The 21,263-nt window shown below is 36.5% G+C and overlaps 1 long non-coding RNA gene across 1 annotated transcript; it reads right to left on the bottom strand.

Annotated features, from left to right (window-relative positions):
- Window positions 1-8,778: 8,778 nt before the first annotated feature.
- On the bottom strand, window positions 8,779-18,059 carry LOC115411059 (uncharacterized). The gene is made up of 3 exons (XR_003934170.1): window positions 17,712-18,059; window positions 14,560-14,801; window positions 8,779-8,918 (listed from the first exon to the last, which is right to left on the bottom strand). It is a non-coding gene; the product is annotated as an uncharacterized LOC115411059 (long non-coding RNA).
- Between the last annotated feature and the right edge of the window lie 3,204 nt (window positions 18,060-21,263).

Genomic DNA, 21,263 nt, shown 5'->3' with positions numbered 1-21,263 from the left:
TGTCAGATTAATGTTTGTCACATCTTTTTGAGATTTATTTTCATTTTATGTATTTATTTTGCTTTATTTATATATATTTATTTTCATTTATTCATGTATTTATTTATATATTTATTTTTTCCCTGCCATGTTCAAGATGTTCATGATGTTTAAAGTTTTGTATGAATGAAAAATAATAAACAAATGTTTATATAAAAAAAAAAAAAAATACACACAAACCCTCAAGTTAGGAATGAGTAATGTGAGGTTTTACACTGATCTCGAAAAACTTTCATCAATTTCTTGCTGTTTTTGTACTTCTTGTTCAATTTTTTTTTTTTTTTCTTTTTTACCGGAAATGTGACTAAAAGCAATCAGAACTTTTAACCTGTAAAGTCAAAAAGTCAGATATGAACATTTATATTTAACAAACACTTTTCTCCTGTAAATATTGTTTATCTGTAAAAAAAACAAAAAAAAAAAACTACATTCCAGCTAAAGGTGGTCATTTTATTTTGTGCACTATTCATTGTTTGCTACAAATCAAAGCCTAGCGCAGCCACTTACTATGATTTCCATGTAAATGAAGCTGCGGCTCGTATAAGACCTGGTCACCCCTGACTCTCCGGTTTTTCCCGCAGTGAATTAAATCAGTCGGGGCTGTATTTACCCGTCATTTACACAGATGAGGTGTATTATTTCAGAACCGAGTAGTTTGTTTTCATGAGAAGGTCAGCGCAGATTATGGAGCGAACGCTGTTTCGGTTTCCCATCTATTCTGTTCATTTGTTCATTTTCTGTACCCGTTTAACCCTCTCGAAGGTCGATCCCCGCTGATATCAAATATGACGCCGGTTTATCACAGGAACGACGAATAGACACGAATAAATATTCATCTCCGGTTGACGATGAGAATGAAGAAGGCAGGTATGCTGGGATGTTGACTGACAGCGCACACTTTCACTGATATTTCAGACTGATCTCAAGAAATCGCGTCGTATGCTACGCCAGTTCTTATGCTATACGTAGGCATTTTCATCCTTTTGCGTGTTATTCAATGCCATTTAAACACGTGTTAAGCCAAGATCTCCAGTTTACATATCCGTAACCGCTAACCCTAACCGCTAATTGCATGATATTTGGCGCAGCGTGAACATTTATAATGCGTATAGATAACGCGCCAATTAAAAGTGGCGTGTATGGCATGTATATTTCCGCATTTCATGATATCACGTTGGATATTTGATTGAGACGAGTAGTTATATTCCATGTTCCCAGTCCTTTTTTTAATTAAAACGTTCATTTTTAATTTTTCCCATTTTTTTTAAAGTTTAGATTAGGGGTGTCAAACTCATTTTAGTTCAGTTCCACATCCAGCCTAATATGATAGAAAGTGGGCCGGACCAGTAAAATAATATAAACAATAGGATAAGAACTTTTGGGTGAAAAAAGTAAATTCCGTAAAATAAAAAATACACTTGAATATGCTTAAATATCCTACAATACACACAAAAATACACTTAAATATGCTCAAAAATCCTACAATTCACACAAAAATACATTTAAATATGCTTAAATATCCTACAATACATGCAAAACTACACTTAATTATGCTCAGAAATCCTAAAATACACGGAAAAATACACTTAAATATGCTTAAATATCCTACAATACACGCAAAAATACACTTAAATATGTTTAACTATCCTACAATACACGCAAAAATACACTTAAATATGTTTAACTATCCTACAATACACACAAAAATACACGTAATTATGCTCAAAAATCCTACAATACATGCAAAAATACACTTAATTATGCTCAGAAATCCTACAATACACACAAAAATACACTTAAATATGCTTAAATATGCTACAATACATGCAAAAATACACTTATTTATGGTCAAAAATCCTCCAATACACGCAAAATTACACCTAAAAAATGCTTAAATATCCAACAATACACGCAAAAATACACTTAAATATGCTCAGAAATCCTACAATACACGCAAAAATACACTTAAATATGTTTAACTATCCTACAATACACGCAAAAATACACTTAAATATGTTTAACTATCCTACAATACACACAAAAATACACGTAATTATGCTCAAAAATCCTACAATACATGCAAAAATACACTTAATTATGCTCAGAAATCCTACAATACACACAAAAATACACTTAAATATGCTTAAATATGCTACAATACACGCAAAAATACACTTATTTATGGTCAAAAATCCTCCAATACACGCAAAAATTACACCTAAAAAATGCTTAAATATCCAACAATACACGCAAAAATACACTTAAATATGCTCAGAAATCCTACAATACACGCAAAAATACACTTAATTATGGTCAAAAATCCTCCAATACACGCAAAATTACACTTAAATATGCTGAAATATCCTACAATACACGCAAAAATGCACTTAGTTATGCTCAGAAATCCTAAAATACACGGAAAAATACACTTAAATATGCTCAGAAATCCTACAATACACGCAAAAATACACTTAAATATGTTTAACTATCCTACAATACGCGCAAAAATACACTTAAATATGTTTAACTATCCTACAATACACACAAAAATACACTTAATTGTGCTCAAAAATCCTACAATACACGCAAAAATACACTTAATTATGGTCAAAAATCCTCCAATACACGCAAAATTACACTTAAATATGCTGAAATATCCTACAATACACGCAAAAATGCACTTAGTTATGCTCAGAAATCCTAAAATACACGCAAAAATGCACTTAGTTATGCTCAGAAATCCTAAAATACACGGAAAAATACACTTAAATATGCTCAGAAATCCTACAATACATGCAAAAATACACTTAAATATGTTTAACTATCCTACAATACACACAAAAATACACTTAATTGTGCTCAAAAATCCTACAATACACGCAAAAATACACTTAATTATGGTCAAAAATCCTCCAATACACGCAAAATTACACTTAAATATGCTGAAATATCCTACAATACACGCAAAAATGCACTTAGTTATGCTCAGAAATCCTAAAATACACGCAAAAATGCACTTAGTTATGCTCAGAAATCCTACAATACATGCAAAAATACACTTAAATATGTTTAAATATCCCACAATACACGCAAAAATGCACTTAGTTATGCTCATCTACACTGGATAGGGTTGAAGATGGACCTGTGGAGTTGAAAGAATGAAGAATTCAGACCCAAGCATAGCATTCACAATTTATTCAGACCACAGGGAAACTTTTTAAAATGCCAAATTCCATTTAAAAAAAGCTAAATATCACTTCTTTAATTTGTCACTCCATCTCATATTTATGCACCGCAGTAAACATCGATTCTACATCTGTTTTGGCAGAACACGCCACAACAAATCTGCAGGCCTCACAGCTCACTACCTACATCTGCTTCGGCACTGACTCACCGGCTGGCTTACTATGTGCATTAAAATTCAGTTTCAATAGAAGGGGAGCTGGAGCTTGTATTGTAGCAGACCCGACAAAACCTTGACAATACTGCTCAAAAGCCCACAAGCACATTCAGACACGGGTGTCGTCATGGAAGGCGTCTCGAGACTCCATCTGGCCTGAGGCATGTCGATGTTACCTTGAGAATGACGGGTATTTTCATTGACAGTTGAAACTTGGCTATGAGTAAACATTACACCCAGTTTGTACAAGTTAGATGCAGCGAGGAGGAGATGGAAATGGAAGCTGATTGGTACAGAGTGGCCAGTACTTGGCAACGGAATTCAGTTTGACAGTTTCTAGTGATTTTATGTTAAAGGTGCAGTATGTAGGAATTATGTTCTAAGTAATTATAAAATAGCCTCAACTGTCACCAGATATTAAGGCACCCCTTATGAAACAAAAATATACGGCAATATATTGAAAAATATAACGCATTATATTAAAAAATACATTTCCATATATGGGAAAGTAGTGCATATATTTTCCAATATACTGCAATATATGCTTTAATCACATATTGATACATATAAAACATATACTGCAATGAAGACAAAAACTGCCCTATATTTTTACATGTAGTTTTATTGAAACTCAATTTCTTTCCATTGACACAAGTTTACATAAAGCAGATATTTATCAACACTTACATTACTTGGTATGCATAATAACATATTTCATGAAAATATGCATCGTGATATACATGAAAAAAGTGTTAACTGAAAAAAGACACCTTCTTAGTCATTTTGGCAGCATAGGATGAAAAAGATGTACATATATACATGCATATTTTTTGAAGTGTATTACTAAATATATAATTACATATATTTAGTAATAAACTAGACAATATATGTATGTATATATGCATACATACATTATGAAGTGTATTACAAAATATATAATGACATATATTTACATATATAAGTAAATATTTTGTCATATATGTTTCAATATATGGAAAGCGGCAATTCCTTATGTATTTTTCAATATATTGTAATATAATACAAAATATATTGACACAATATATTATTCTGTATATTTTAAATATAAATATATATTATACAGTAATATATTTTTCAGTCAGTAATATATTGACAGTCAATATATAGAGAAATATATTTTCTTTGCATAAGGGACAGGTGTCAAACATGCAGCCCGGGGGCCAAATCTGGCCCGCCAAAGGTTCCATTCCGGCCCTACAGGATGAAAGTGCAAAAATGAACCTGAACAGTCCAGGTTGTCCAAATCCTTTTGGTTCAGGTTCCACATACAGACCAATGTGATCTACAGTAAAATAACAACACAATAACCCATAAATAATGACAACGACAAATTTTCTTCGTGAAAAATTATGTGGAAAAAATTTAAGTGAAAAAAACCACATTACACGGTGAAAATACAGTCTACTCTCATTAAACCGCCCGCCGTTATACCGCCATTTCCGCCTATCGCCATCCGCCAGCCCAGTTCCATGCACAAACAACACTTATACCATTGATTTCCCGACCGTTATACCACCAGCGTGATTGCCATCGAGTACACATAAATTTTAACAACGCACTGAAACAAACGCGCCAGACGCTGATCGCGACAAGCTACGAGTAGGTCTACGGAACGGCCACCGTTCATTTATCGCAGAACACTCAGTAGGTCAGGATGTCGGGAAGAGGACGTGGGATTAAGCCAAAGCCTCAAGATGATGGGGTGTCATTTCCCGACACGGTATAATAATGCTTAAAATGTTTCCCCGCTTTAAATGATCCCTTACAACATAACAGAATCAAGATTTATTTAGAAACGCAATTAGAACGGGTTAACGGAGGCAGCATAGACATCATATAGTAAAGACATGCACATTATGGACGCAACCCGTTGTAACGCCATTTTCGCTATACCGCCAATTTGGCCGTGAACGGAAGTTGGCGGTATAACGAGAGTAGACTGTACTTACATTTACAAAACTATTCTTTCACAATAAAATGCAAATAAATACATGAATAAAAACAAAGACCGGAAATGTGCAGTTTGAACAAAATGTTTGGTGCATTTATGGATCCACTGTGATCTGTAGCTGTGTTATTAATAATAATAACAGATGGAATATTGTAGAAATTGTTCAAATTTTAGTTCCAAATTCCAAAATTTTAACAATATTCTGCCTGTTACCAAATGTTTATGTAACACTGTGTGTAAATGTACATGTATAAATCATAAGTCGAGGCCTAATATTGTTAAAATTGCACTAATTTTTTCAAACGAAATTTCAGTTTTTTCAGGTTATTCACATCTTTTTTGTAAAATGTAAATATTTTATTAATTTAATTTGGGGTTTTTTGGACTAAAACCAAAAGAAAAACTTGGATTTGTCATTATTTCTAGGTTATTAAGTCATTATTTTACTGGTCTGGACCACTTGAGATCAAATTGGGCTAAATATGGCCCCTGAAGCAGAATGAGTTTGACAGTCCTGCTTTAAGGAATCCTGTTCATTTCAAATATTAATATCAGTGACAGTCGTAGTCCAGCCAGAATATTTGCATTTGAAAAGCTCAGTGTCAGCCCCCAAATGATGTTCATGTTGTCATTGTGTGTTTTGGTCTGAGGCTCCGCCCATCAACTGTCTGCCAATCACAGAGTCAGTAGCCTTTGTTCATCCAGGTGTGCAGTTCCACTGAGCTGCAGCCGAACATTTCTGATCAGAAATGTCTGACGTTAATAAACCGAAAAGGACTCGGATTATTCCCAAATACGTCAAAGTGACAAAGTGAGAAACAAAACAAGGATCTGTACAGGAGATGATTTTCAAACATGGAGACGGATGAAAGCGGAGAAGGATTTGAAGACCGACGCCGGCTCTGCCTCAGTCTGACCACATTAGAACCACTGAGAGCCGGGACCGCGGCCTCTGCACCTGGTCCCAGACCGCTGGTGTCTTCTCCCAGGGCTGGACTGTGGTCTGTTCTCCTGGCCCTGGTGAAGAGACCACCGGTCTGGGACTGGTGAAGAGACCGGGTACCAGTACGGGACTGGTGAACAGACTGGGTACTGGTGAAGAGACCGGGTACCAGTACGGGACTGGTGAACAGACTGGGTACTGGTGAAGAGACTGGGTACCAGTACGGGACTGGTGAACAGACTGGGTACTGGTGTAGGACTGGTGAAGAGACTGCCGGTCTGGGACTGGTGAAGAGACCGGGTACCAGTATGGGACTGGTGAAGAGACCGGGTACTGGTGTAGGACTGGTGAAGAGACCGGGTACTGGTGTAGGACTGGTGAAGAGACCGGGTACTGGTGTAGGACTGGTGAAGAGACTGGGTACTGGTGTAGGACTGGTGAAGAGACTGCCGGTCTGGGACTGGTGAAGAGACCGGGTACCAGTATGGGACTGGTGAAGAGACCGGGTACTGGTGTAGGACTGGTGAAGAGACCGGGTACTGGTGTAGGACTGGTGAAGAGACTGGGTACTGGTGTAGGACTGGTGAAGAGACCGGGTACTGGTGTAGGACTGGTGAAGAGACTGGATACCGGTGTAGGACTGGTGAACAGACCGGGTACTGGTGTAGGACTGGTGTAGGACTGGTGAAGAGACCGGGTACTGGTGTAGGACTGGTGAACAGACCAGGTACTGGTGTAGGACTGGTGAAGAGACCAGGTACTGGTGTAGGACTGGTGAACAGACCGGGTACTGGTGTAGGACTAGTGAACAGACTGGGTACTGGTGTAGGACTAGTGAACAGACTGGGTACTGGTGTAGGACTGGTGAAGAGACCGGGTACTGGTGAACAGACCGGGTACTGGTGTAGGACTGGTGAACAGACCGGGTACCGGTGTAGGACTGGTGAAGAGACCGGGTACTGGTGTAGGACTAGTGAACAGACTGGGTACTGGTGTAGGACTGGTGAAGAGACTGGGTACCGGTGTAGGACTGGTGAACAGACTGGGTACCGGTGTAGGACTGGTGAACAGACTGGGTACTGGTGTAGGACTGGTGAACAGACCGGGTACTGGTGTAGGACTGGTGAAGAGACCGGGTACTGGTGTAGGACTGGTGAACAGACTGGGTACTGGTGTAGGACTAGTGAACAGACTGGGTACTGGTGTAGGACTGGTGAAGAGACCAGGTACTGGTGAACAGACTGGGTACTGGTGTAGGACTAGTGAACAGACTGGGTACTGGTGTAGGACTGGTGAAGAGACCGGGTACTGGTGTAGGTACTGGTGTAGGACTGGTGAAGAGACTGGGTACCGGTGTAGGACTGGTGAACAGACCGGGTACTGGTGTAGGACTAGTGAACAGACCGGGTACTGGTGTAGGACTGGTGAAGAGACCGGGTACTGGTGTAGGACTGGTCTGTTGCCATGGTAGCTCCTTGTAGTTCAGTGCTTTCAGTGGAAGTGACCTCTTCATGTAGTGGTGTGTAATCTGAAGGAGGGGGGGGGGGGGGGGTCTGTAGTCCGGCATCCATGGTTCGGTCGGGGGTGGGGGGGTACGGTAACACATTTGTGCACAATGCCGCGACTACTGCAACCGGACAGAGCTGGGGCCACTGGCATGTTTCAGCTGGACGGAGCTGACCGGTGCTGTTTGGACTCCACCTCTCTACCGTTGGACGCCCTGCTGAGCGTTACCACACCACCGGCTCCTCCAACCACCGTCCCAGATCTGGTCAACCGCATGTTACAACCGCTGCACAGGACCGTCCCATTTGGCTGTTACACCTCCATGACAGGTTTTGGCCCGATGTGGCCCCATCTCTCTCCGGTTGCAGTGGTCGTGGCATTGTGGACAAATGTGTCTTCACTCCATTTTGGTGTGTTTTCATCGGGAATGGTTGTGCACAAATGAGCAGAGGTCCAATGCATCTGTGAGTTTCACTCATGAGCAGACATGGGTGAGGAGTACAGATATACAGTTCTTATTGCTAACACTGGGTGACAAAAAAATGTTTTTTGCAAGTTGTCTAGGGTTTTTCAGCTGAATTCGGACCATTTTGCACCGCTAAATCCAAAAATGACATCTGTTTTTCTCAATCAGGTCAGGTTTTTTTGCTAATTTGATTTTGAAAAATTTGATCTTCTCACAAAATTGATTACATTTTTGTGACTTTATCAGTTGATTTTTTTTATATAGTTTTCACCCAAAATAGGTTTTAAGAGAAAAAAAAATCATTTTCTGACAGGATGTATTTATTAAACTTCAGACAACTCTTCTTGCCTTTGGTCCACTGACGCAGATACTCGGTGCATGACTTGCATACCACGTGTGGCGCCCAAACTTTATCTTGGTCACCAAGTTTAATACCAAAATAAGATTGGTAAGCACACTTTATGAAACTTGGGACTCGATTCCTGTTAGGTCCAATGGTGTATTCACCGCAGATGTAGCAGAATACGTCAGGCTTATTTTTGCAAGATCTTCTAGTCGAAGCCATTTCATTCACCTGTAATATTAAAAAAAAAACCATTAATCATAAATTGGCAAAAGTAAAATCTTCAGAACTCGTTTATTGCAAGAAATATGAAAGAATTTTGTATCATATGATGTGAAAATGCCCATAAATGTAAGCAAAAATGTTAAAAAGCCAATATGTAGCATAGTTCAGAAAGTTGACCTGATTGAGCAAAATTAATGTGATTTTTGGATTCAGCACACCAAAATGATCCTAAATCAGCTCAAAAAACTTAAACAATAAATTTGTTGTTGACCAGTGTAATCAAAATCAATCAACTGGAACCAGGAAAACAATCATTTCATTTGGACTCAGAATAGTACTGAACTCACTGTAGTTTGTACTTTTGCAGTAACTGTCATATTTCTGAAAAAATCGAGAAAATGAAAATGGTGCGTTTCTTTATTCCTTGAGTGTAGTAAGTCTGGTGATGATTTTTTTGAATGAAATTTATGGTGTGGTGGCAAAGACTAGAGGAAACACTAGTAGTAGACGCTCATGCTGGATCTGGCAGCCCCTAGTCTGGGGGGGAGGAGGAGAGGATACCATGCTCTGTAGTATTTTGAATGTGAGTGCAGTACCAGTTTTGGCCACAATCCTACATACAGCACCTTTAAAAAGTGGACGATATACAAGCATAAATGTCTTTCTGCTAAATGTTTAACCCTCTGGTATCCCGTCCAGGAAGACCCTGACTAAGCACCAAGTGTGCCTTTTTGGCACACTTGTGGAATAATGTCAAAAAAAATTTTCATACAGTTTGTTTTTAATTCTTTTACACTTTTTTTTCTATTTCATCAACTTGAGCTGTAAATAAAAATACCAAATACTCAATAATTGTCACATTTTTTTACCCTTTAAATGCCGTGTTTGTAATGTAAACAAATCATTTTTTTGGATGCAAAAAACAAAAAAAAATGATTTTTTTTCAATACACGACATAAAAAGTGGATCACATATTATTTGATTTTTTCATCCTGGCATATGTCAATGATTAACTCCAACATTGGTTAATTTGCATTATTATTTTTGGTGCTAGGTCAAATGTTCAAAAATACTAGCATCTGTCACCAAGTGTGCATAAAATGCACACCTATAAATCAAACTATTAAATATTATATATTGATTTATTTTTCTGCTCTAATTTGATTTTATTTTAGTAAATCCAGGTCAGTCCTAATCATACATATCAAATGGAAGAAATAGTGCGTTTTAGGCACACTTGGGAGACAGATGCTAGTCTGGTAATTTTCTTTTGTTTACAATGTGCACATTTTAGTTGGTGGCCAGAATTTTAAAGATCATGCACAAATGAACAACTTTTGAATTCTAACCTTATTTAAATTGTGAAAAATAATATGAAGTTTTTAAAATGAAGTGCAAAGTGTTAAGGGTTAGTATTTTGTTGGTTGTGTAGTGTGCTGTGTCATTTGTGATTCTGTCGTATTTTTGTAGTTTTTTTTCTGTTCTCTTCCTTGTGTGGGTGTGTCCTGCATTTCCCTCCGACAGATAATGGTTAATTGAGGATGAGCTGCAGGTGTGCTGTTGCTCTGCTGGCTGCAGCTGATTGGTGCTTCAGAGATGAGCTGGGAAATTTAAAGCCAGATCTTCCTTCCTCCCAGGAGACTCCTCTCATTCCACCCCCCCACCCCCCCTCTGTGCACACCAGCCTGTTGTAATCTTTGTTAGAACTTTGTGAAATCAGCTATAGAAGGAGGGAATCTTTTCTTTAAATTTTTTGTTAGGTGAGATGGATGTATTTTGGTTTCCTTCGTTTGTGTTTGTAGATTATTATGATTCTTTACCTGATTTAATTTTTCTTTTGTTGTAAATAAATATTTCATATTGCAGTGGCGTGGTTGCTGGTCATTTGTGTAAATTGCTCCTGTTTGTTAAGGGACATGGAGGGAGGGGAGTCTCACACCACGTTGCATATCGGCAACCCCTAGACCAAGGGTGTCAAACTCATTTTAGTTCAGGGGCCACATTGACCCCAGTTTGATCTCCAGTGGGCCGGACCAGTAAAATTCTAACTATGAAAAAAGTGAAATTATATTATGATCAGGTTTACATTGACAAAGTTTCCTTAAAAATCTGAATAACATGAACAACTTGAATTGTCTTAAGGAAAACAAGTGCAATTTTAACAATATTACGCTTCGGTTTATCAGTTTATCAGTTACACATGTGCATTAGAATCGCACAAAAGATTAATAACATTAACATAACATAACATTTTTAGAGGTAAAAAAAAATCTGAAAGACAACGGATCGATCTCTTGAGCTATGCCCATAGTGGGTAATCCAGACTTTCCACCCTCGATTGGGGATTATGGGTTTAAGGGATGGGCAGCTAAAGGTTTAAAAATTCTCAATCAACTATTTGAAGAAACGCACCTAAAGTCCTTTTCACAACTTCAAGAACAGTTTGATCTCCCCACAAAAGATTTTTGTAGATACTTACAAATCAGACACTATATTATAAATCATAAAGAGAATGAGAGAATTAGGAGAACACCAAATGCTATAGAACAATATTTTATTGCAATTTCAGAAAAAGGATTTCTAGCGGGCAAACATATCTCTCATCTCTATAAAAGACTCTCACCAGACACCTTTCAAAATACATATGATATCAAAAAAAAAAGGGAATTGGAATCAAATATTGTTATAGAAGACGAACTGTGGGATAAATTATGTAATATTATTCATAAAGGCATCAATAGTCAGCAGTGGAGGGAATTTGATTGGAAACTCAAGACCAGATTTTTTCATACTCCTTCGGTTATATCTTATTTTGTCAAGGATCCATCTACAGCTTTATGCTGGAGAAATTGTGGTAGAACAGGTGACCATACACACCTATTTTGGGACTGTCCAAGCTTGTTTATATACTGGAAAAATATCAAAGAAGAAATTGAAAGAATTGTAAAAAGAGAAGTCCCTTCAAATGTTTTGTTCTATTTACTTGGAGTCATACCGGTCAATGATTTTAATGCAGAGCAGAGATATTGTTGACATATTTTACTGTTGATTGCTACAAAAATAGTCACAGTAAATTGGAAGAGTGTCAAATCACCAACAGTAATAGAATGGAAACAAAGACTGAAACAAGTGTACACTATGGAAAGAATGACCGCATCATTACAGATGAAAATGGATCTTTTTAAGCGGAGATGGCACATGGTCGAAGACTATTTGTATAATTAAACTTTTTGGGTTGTTAACGAAAATTGCTCTTATAACCCCTGACATGAGGTGTTTTGTATTTATATAGATGTGTGCATATGTATACAAATATATGAATGTTTTGATATTTGGCAATGTATCTACAGATGTAGTATAATATTTGTAACAATAATAATACTATGTGGTGTAAATTTTTTTTTTTTTTTTTTCATGTGTGTCTTATCCCAGATGTTTTGTTCTGTTTCGTGTTGTGCAAAAATCTAAATAAAAAGTTCAAAAAAAAAAATAACATGCAGAATATTAGTAAAATTGCATTTACTTTTCTTAAGACATTTCCGTTTGTTCATATTTGTTCAGGTTATTCACATTTTTTGTAAAAGTATAGTTTGGTAATGTTTCATGTAATTTTACTTTTTTACACCAAAAAAACGAAGACAAAATTTGGGGTTGTCATTATTTCTAGGTTATTATGATAATATTTTCCTGGTTCTGACCCACTTTAAATCTAACTGGACTGAATGTGTCTGTATGTGGAACCTGAATTAAAATGATTTTGACACCATTGATTGTTAATATCGTCCGTGCAATTTTTGCATTTCACAAATTCATCCTGCGGGCTGGATTGGACCGTTTGGTGGGCCAGATTTAGCCCCCAGGCCACATGTTTGACACCTATGGCCTAGACCGAGCGTAACAAAAGTGTGCCTAAAAGGCGCACCTGGATACCGAAGGGTTAATGGTGCAAATGAAATAATATTACAGGGTGAGTCAGAAAAAACGCTCTTTCCATTTAAAGAAATTGTACTGCTAAAACGGAAACACTGATTTTCCTTTTGACCATACAGTCATATTGATGTGGTTATTGAGCATGTCTGGTGATGTAGTCATAGATTTATTGCATTGCATAAGAGAGAGAAGGTCCATTGTTTATTGGGCACTGAAATACCTGCCAACACAATGTATGCCACAGTGAACAAACTTGAAATTGACAACAATTACAGGAGTCGGGGCTTTGCTTTCACACTCAGGACATAGGCCTACATGACAGTGCCCAGGGAGTTTTCATCATGGCAAGACCACAGTTTACGGATGTGCAGAGAGCTTTCATAATAATAATAATAATAATAATAATGGATTGGATTTATATAGCGCCTTTCTAGACACCCAAAGCGCTTTACATTATTGACCCATTATTCATTGGCTCTCACATTCACACTCTGGTGGTGGTAAACTACATCTGTATCCACAGTTACCCTGGGGCAGACTGACAGAAGCGTGGCTGCCATTTTGCGCCTACGGCCCCTCCGACCACCACCGAACATTCATACACCAGTGTGGGTGGCACTGGAGGCAGGGAGGGTGAAGTGTCTTGCCCAAGGACACAACGGACTGACTAGGACAGAGCGGGATTCGAACCGCCAACCCTTCGGTTATTGGACGACCCGCTCTACCAACTGAGCCATGGCCGCCCCATGGTGACAAAATTCTCCCCGATCCCCGGACTTGACCCCCCTTGATTTTTTTCTTGTGGGGGTATCTTAAAAACCGTGTGTATCAGACTGTTCCACAAACTCTTCAGGAACTCCGAAATCGCATCACGGCTGAAATCCAAGCCCTACGACGAACACGAATGGCGAGAAGAGCTGTGTTAGAGATGCGACAACGAGCACAGATTTGCATCAATCTGAATGGTAGCCAGGTTGAAGGTCGTGCCGGACGACTTCGTTGAGACAAAACATTTTGATGGCGAGTAAACATGCTGTAATGGTTGAAAATTTCAATTTCATTCACGGTGGCATAAACTGTGTTGGCAGATATTTCGGTGCACAATAAACAATGGACATTCCCTCTGTTATGCTATGCCATAAATCAATGATTCAATCGCCAGACATGCTCAATAACCACATCAATATGACTGTATGATCAAAAGAAAAATAAGCATTTCCATTTCAGTGGTACAATTTCTTTAAATGAAAAGAGCGTTTTGTCTGACTCACCCTGTATAGGCCTGTTGAAGTGGGGGGTAAGGATCTAATGCTGCATTCCAGAGTGATGGGTGGTAGAATACAGACGCAGAAAAAATTATTAGACCTGCCTGGAATATAGCATACGTATTGAAATAAAAAGAAAAAATCCAAACCAAGCCTCATGTGCCTACAGGTGTCTCACTCCAAGCCTGCAACACTGGTGTATTTAAAAAAAAAAAAAAAAAAAAAAAAGAAAGAAAAACTGTAAATGTTCCTAGTAATCCAAGGGTTTGATGCAGTGCACAGACTGCACACCTGGTTAAACCCCCCAAATAAGAAACACATTATCATGATATTACTTGTGGGGTAGCTGCAGTATTAAGCCCAGGCAGAGCTTTCGCAGAAGGAAGGCAGAACATACATCTTTATCTGCGTCCACTTACAAAAGGTTATCTTTCATATTGCTCAAATGTTACCTGATAAATGTCCTGGTAACTCTCAATATTTCCACTGCAGGTGGCACATTTGTCATCGTTGAGATGCCGGCAGAGAGGGGCACAGATGGGAACCCCTCCCCGAGTCTGGCGTTGACGTATGAGCTCCGGGTCCGACCAGACGAGCACGTGTGATGGATAACCTCAGCCTCCTGGATCTCAAACAGAGAGAGGCTCAAATGGGACGGAATGAACCACGGCGACTTTTCCCAGGCAGACTTCCACTAAAGCAAAACCACGAAGAATTCAACTGATCTGCATTTTTCTTTTTTTTGTTTTTGTTTTGTTTTTATTGGAAAAGGAGCAAGATATGTCAGCATTACCATTAATGCATATGATATCTATTACAGTCTTTTTTTCTTATTTTTTTACATTTACATTATTTTATTTCTTATTTTATACATACAAAAGTGTCAAACAGAAAAAAAAAAAAAAAGAAAAAAAAAAACATGAACTGAGTACTTACAGTTTTGGTATTTCTCACTTAAACAAAAAAGACAATCACAGCTTTCAATACCTCTGCACTGTAAAAAAAAAAAAAAAAAAAAAAAAAAAAAATCTGTAGTTTAACAAAATTTTCACTGTTTATTTTACAGATTTTTCCTGTATTTTTAAGATACAGGAAAATATCGATGAAATGACAAAAACAGACTGTGATTTTACACGTCAAATGTAAAATAACATGAAAAAACTGTAACTGGGAATAACCATAAAATTTCCATTTTTTAAAAGAATTTTTTTTTTCTCCACAGAAAAATACAGTTAAAATACATTTGCAAATGTATCATAATTTCACAAATATTTCTTTTCTATTTATGAGATTAAACTGTTAATTTAAAGTTTAATACTGTAAAAATAATAAAATGAGACAAAAAAAAAAAAAAAAAAAATTAAAACCAGATAAAATTACTGACAATTAACCGTAAAAGAAGTATTTGTTCTGTCAGTTGAACAAGACTTGTTTGTTAATTGACAAATATCTTGTGTAATTACAGGAGGTTTCACAACAAAAATGTTGAATAAATGTATTTTTGTGAATGTATAACATGTATAAGCACTGATAAACTGTCCAAATGCAGTTGTTGTTTGTTAATTGACAAATATCTTGTGTAAAAAAAAAAAACTCATAAAAAAAAAAAAAAAACGGTCATATTCCGGCAGCAGGGGTGCCAAAAAAATACTGTTAAATAACGGAAAATAACCATCTCATAAAAATACGGTATTAAAATACAGTTTTTTGCCCTAACTTTACATGACATTTTGCATATTTTTGGACTTTTTAATGTTTAATAAAGAATATTTACACGTATTAAAACAATCAAATTACCTATAAATATATATATATAAATAATTTTCAATGAGACTCAGTTGTACAATCCACTGATAAAAACTGTATTTGGACAGTTTATCAGTGCTTATACATGTTATACATTCACAAAAATACATTTATTCAACATTTTTGTTGTGAAACCTCCTGTAATTACACAAGATATTTGTCAATTAACAAACACGTCTGGTTAAACTTACAGAACAAATACTTCTTTTACGGTTAATTGTCAGTAATTTTATCTCATTTTATTACTTTTTTTTTTTTTTTTTACAGTATTAAACTTTAAATTAACAGTTTAATCTCCTAAATAGAAAAGAAATATTTGTGAAATTACGATACATTTGCAAATGTATTTTAACTGTGAAAAAAGAAAAAAATTCTTTTAAAAAACTTAAATTTTTTGGTTATTCATTCAGTTTTTCATGTCATTTTACAGTTGACGTGTAAAATCACAGTCTGTTTTTGTCATTTCATTAATATTTTCCTGTATCTTAAAAATACAGGAAAAATCTGTAAAATAAACAGTGAAAATTCTGTTAAATTACAGATTTTTTTTTTTTTACAGTGCACAGTCTTGTAATAGATTTCTTGCTGTCGGCTAAAAGCACCTGTAATAACTTTGTATCCTCCCTCTGTTCTAGTACTTAGACATCACCAAGATATACAGGGTGGGGAAGCAAAATTTACAATATTTTGAGGCAGGGATTGAAAGACAGTGTATGACCAATTAGTTTATTGAAAGTCATGAGAATTTATTTGCCGCAAGAAAATTGACATAATAGAAAATGTTTTTATTCTATGTGTCCTCCTTCTTTCTCAATAACTGCCTTCACACGCTTCCTGAAACTTGCGCAAGTGTTCCTCAAATATTCGGGTGACAACTTCTCCCATTCTTCTTTAATAGTATCTTTAAGAAAGTCGACATTGCTGTGTGATGTTCTATTGGTAGCATGTTCTAAAACGCCCCAAACAGCAGAATCCAGAGGGTTTAGATCTGGGCTAGAAGGCGGACATAAACATGATTCCCAAAAATTGCTAAAGTTGGATTTGTTGCTGTTGTCAACAAGTGTTTTGGTGTTCTTGTGTAAGATTTGAACTTCAAATCATATTTTACTGCATTTCTAACGCTCTTGTTGTCTACCTCAAGTTCAATTTCCATTTTTCTCATGGATTTGGTTGGATCCTTTAGGATTTTGGATTTGAGAGCTTTAATAAAAGCTTCGGTACGTTTTTTGTTGCTTCCTCCACTTCCAGACTTTCTCGTAATAGTTTTGCTCATAGTCATTCTCTTCTTTCCATTATAAACAGTCTTTATGGACACTCCAACTATTTTTGAAATCTCCTTTGGTGTGACGAGTGCATTCAGCAAATCACACACTCTTTGACGTTTGCTTTCCTGATTACTCATATGGGCAAAAGTTTGTGAAAAGGTATGGATAATAGTGTTAGGTATGATTATGACATCAATATATGTTTGGTTTCAAAACAATTGACGTAGTGCCTGCTGAGAAAAAACAACTAAATGTTCATTGTAAATTTTGCTTCCCCACCCTGTAGATTTACTAAGTTATAGGGAACACGAACGTTGAAGACCAATATTACAGATCTGACTTTTCCATCCGACTCCGACTACCTGTTTATCCATGACAGTAAATCAGTGCGTTGATTAAAACTGCATTAAGAAAACGCAGAAGAAGCCCACATTTAGCTCTTCTATGGCCTTAAAAGGAGACACATAAGAGTGTAATTATGCTGATTTGCTCCTCTGGAGGATTCTAAAGTCAATCACGTCCAATTAACCCACCATTAGTGCATCTGCCGATTACAGCTGAGCCAAATCACATGTTAGCAGCGCCGTCACACTCAGGAGGTAATCTGATAAAACAGGCCTGGGATGTTTCTTCATTGTGGATAACACATCAGCCATTCACAAGTGGCACGTTGAAACACTCTGCAATAAAAAAAGAAAAAAACATGTAAAAGGTATCAGCAGCAGCATTGTGTTGTTGGTGGAACATATGGTGATGGTGGACTTTTATCAGAGTTCCTACAGGTTCCTACAAGTTCAATTTAAGACTTTTTAAGACTACTTAGAACCAAGGTCGTAATAGTTTTGGATTTTTCATTATAGTTTAGTTTTATTTAGGTTTGACTTTTTTTTTTCTCTAATTCAGTTAGTTTTAATTTGTTTTTAGAGCAGGTTTACCAGTTTTTATTCATTTTCGTTATTTTCTAAACACTTAGTTTTAGTTTTAATTTCTTTATAATAATAATAATAGTAATAATAATAATAATAATTTATTTGTAAAGCGCTTTCAATCAAAGTGCTGTACAGATATAAAATCAATCACAATAAAACATAAAAACTAAAAACATTAACAATAAAAACAAATCAAGACATATAACACAGAGTAAACAAGTGGGTTTATATCTTTTATCTTCTCCGTCAAATTCAAATGCTGCTGCTTTCTCCCAACTTTAGTCTCCATGTTTCCAGGTAGAGTGGGGACCAGAAGACGACTAAACGACAAGTGACGAGAGGTAACAGAACATTAAATATCGTATGGTGCCGCTAGCTAAAATTGCTCGAGCGAAATGAATCGATTTCGTATCAATCCGACATTGACAAACACGAAAACTAAGGGAATTTTATCCATATTTTTATACGTTTTAGTTAGTTTTGTAAGCACACAATACAGTTTCAGTTAGTTATCGTTTTTTCTTATAATTATAGTTTTTATTTATTTCAGTGAACGAAAATGTTTTCATCATTTCGTTAGTTTCGTTAACGATAATAACCTTGCTTAGAATGGAATTTAATGTCCATTTCACAGCCTATTTCACGGCCATACTGGCAACAATTCATGACTCCTGGAATTTGGAAAATATTTAGATACCAAACTAGAAGAAAAACTCCAAGGCACTCTCTTTAAATATTAAGATGCCTTTATTACCATGGCATGGTCATATCTAGAACTAAAAAACAGTTTTTTAGGTCTAGATATGGCCTCAATATGGTAATTTTAATGTTTAAAGAGAATGCCTTGGAGTTTGTTTTCTAGTTTGGTCTCTACTTTAAGAATCCCTTTTTCCAAAGAGCACCTCGAACCAAGGTTCTACTAGTTTTGGATTTTTCATTATAGTTTAGTTTTATTTAGTTTAGACTTTTTTTTTTCTAATTCGGTTAGTTTTAATTCGTTTTTAGAGCAGGTTTGCTAGTTTTTATTCATTTTCGTTATTTTCTAAATGCTTAGTTTTAGTTTAGTTTTAGTTTCTTTATATCTTTTCTCTTCTTCTCTGTCGTCGTATTCAAATAAATCCCAGACAGGACTCTGCTGTTTTCTCCCAACGTTAGTCTCCATGTTTCCAGGTAGAGTTGGACCAGAAGACGACTAAACGACAAGTGACGAGAAGTGACGGACCGTTAAATATCATCCGGTGCCAAACTCACTATCATGGAGGGATTTTTGTTGGAAACGTCTGGCCCGTTTCTTTATTACACCTGCACGAAAATCACATTTTTCTGGAGTTCATTTTTCCTGCTGGAGGGAGTGCGGTTCACTGGAGGCAGATCGAGCCCATGTGTTCTGCTCCTGTCCTGGTATTGTTGGCTTTTGGGGACAGATGATAAAGTTGATGTGTTCAGTTTTTGGTGTTCATTTTGATATGTCATTGGCTGCTTTGTTTTTTAGCATTCCCCCAGAGGAACTACAGGAAAGTGACATATATTTATTTAGAATACTGCTTACCGCAGGCAAAAAAGCCATCACCAAATACTGGCTTAAAAAGGACCCTCCTTCAATTTCCTTCAAAAAGTTATAAGGAAATGTTGATACTGGCACAAGGAAGAAATGATTACATTTTGATGGTGATTGGGGGGGGGGGGGGGGGGGGTGGAAGATCTGCCTTGTTGGAGGTCTGCGCTCTCTGAGTGCTTTTCTAGTTTTCCTTTAACCCTTTCATGCACGAATTATGAGAACCTTAATCAAAATTTTTTCCTGAGTGTTTTTATTCCTCTTTAGGCATGAAAAAAACAATGCGATTGAAAATTTTCTTCTGGAAAATAAAAATAAATTATTATTAATAATAATAATAATAATAATAATCATTATTATTATTATTATTATTATTATTATTATTATTATTATTATTATTATTATTATTATTATTATGTTACGCCCCGGCCTAGGGGTTCACCAGGGTGAACATAATGTGCTCGATTTGTCCCCTCCCAGCTCCCAAGCACACACGTCAGTCGAAACTAAAAATTCACAATATTTATTATTAGTATTTTTCTCAACAACTAAGGAAGGGTTAGGGGAGGGAGCGGCTAAAACAACAAACAAAATAACTTCTGTGAAGTTTAAACTAAATTACCTACTCCAAAATAAATGCAAGAAATAAAATACAGAAAACTGACCTAACTACCTAACCAAAAACAGGAGAAAACGGGAAAACAAAAGAGCCGACCTCCCCTACCAGAAAAAGGTTCAATTTAACAAAACTATTTACAACCATAAATGTACAATCGAATTAGCACACGAAGACTGACGATTACACACACGAACACAGGGTTGGGAGCTGGCAGAAGGCAAGAGAGAGCGAGGACGGAAGCTCCAGGGCCATTTTTAAAGGGCGGGGCAATCATGCTCCACCAATCAGCACCTGCAAACAAACAGACACAAAAGGAGCACAGCACACCTACAGGACGGGGGGAGAACACACACTAAACAGAACATAGATATATACAGGAGTTGGACAAAATAATGGAAACACCTTCACCTCAAGATGATAATGCCCCAGTCCATACAGCTAGAATTGTTCAAGAATGGCATGAGGAACATTCTAATGAAGTTGAGCATCTCGTATGGCCGGCACAGTCCCCAGACCTCAACATTATTGAGCATTTATGGTCAGTTTTAGAGATTCAAGTAAGACGTCGATTTCCACCGCCATCGTCTCTAAAAGAGTTGGAGGGTATTCTAACTGAAGAATGGCTGAAAATTCCTTTGGAAACAATTCACAAGTTGTATGAATCAATACCTCAGACAATTGAGGCTGTAATTGCCGCAAAAGGCGGACCTACACCATATTAAATTATATTTTGTTGATTTTTTAAGGTGTTTCCATTATTTTGTCCAACCCCTGTATACCGATAAATACACAACTTATGACCCAGGGTCATAACAATTATTATGATGATGATGATGATGATGATGATGATGATGATGATGATTATTATTATTATTATTATTATTATATCATTATTATTATTATTATTATTATTATTATTATTATATTTTTAATTTATAAATACATAAAAAAAATAATAATGAAAAAAAAATTCTCATGAACC

Source organism: Sphaeramia orbicularis, chromosome 20 (assembly GCF_902148855.1).
Source record: "Sphaeramia orbicularis chromosome 20, fSphaOr1.1, whole genome shotgun sequence".
NCBI lineage: Eukaryota > Metazoa > Chordata > Actinopteri > Kurtiformes > Apogonidae > Sphaeramia > Sphaeramia orbicularis.
This window is presented reverse-complemented; position numbering and strand designations above follow the sequence as displayed.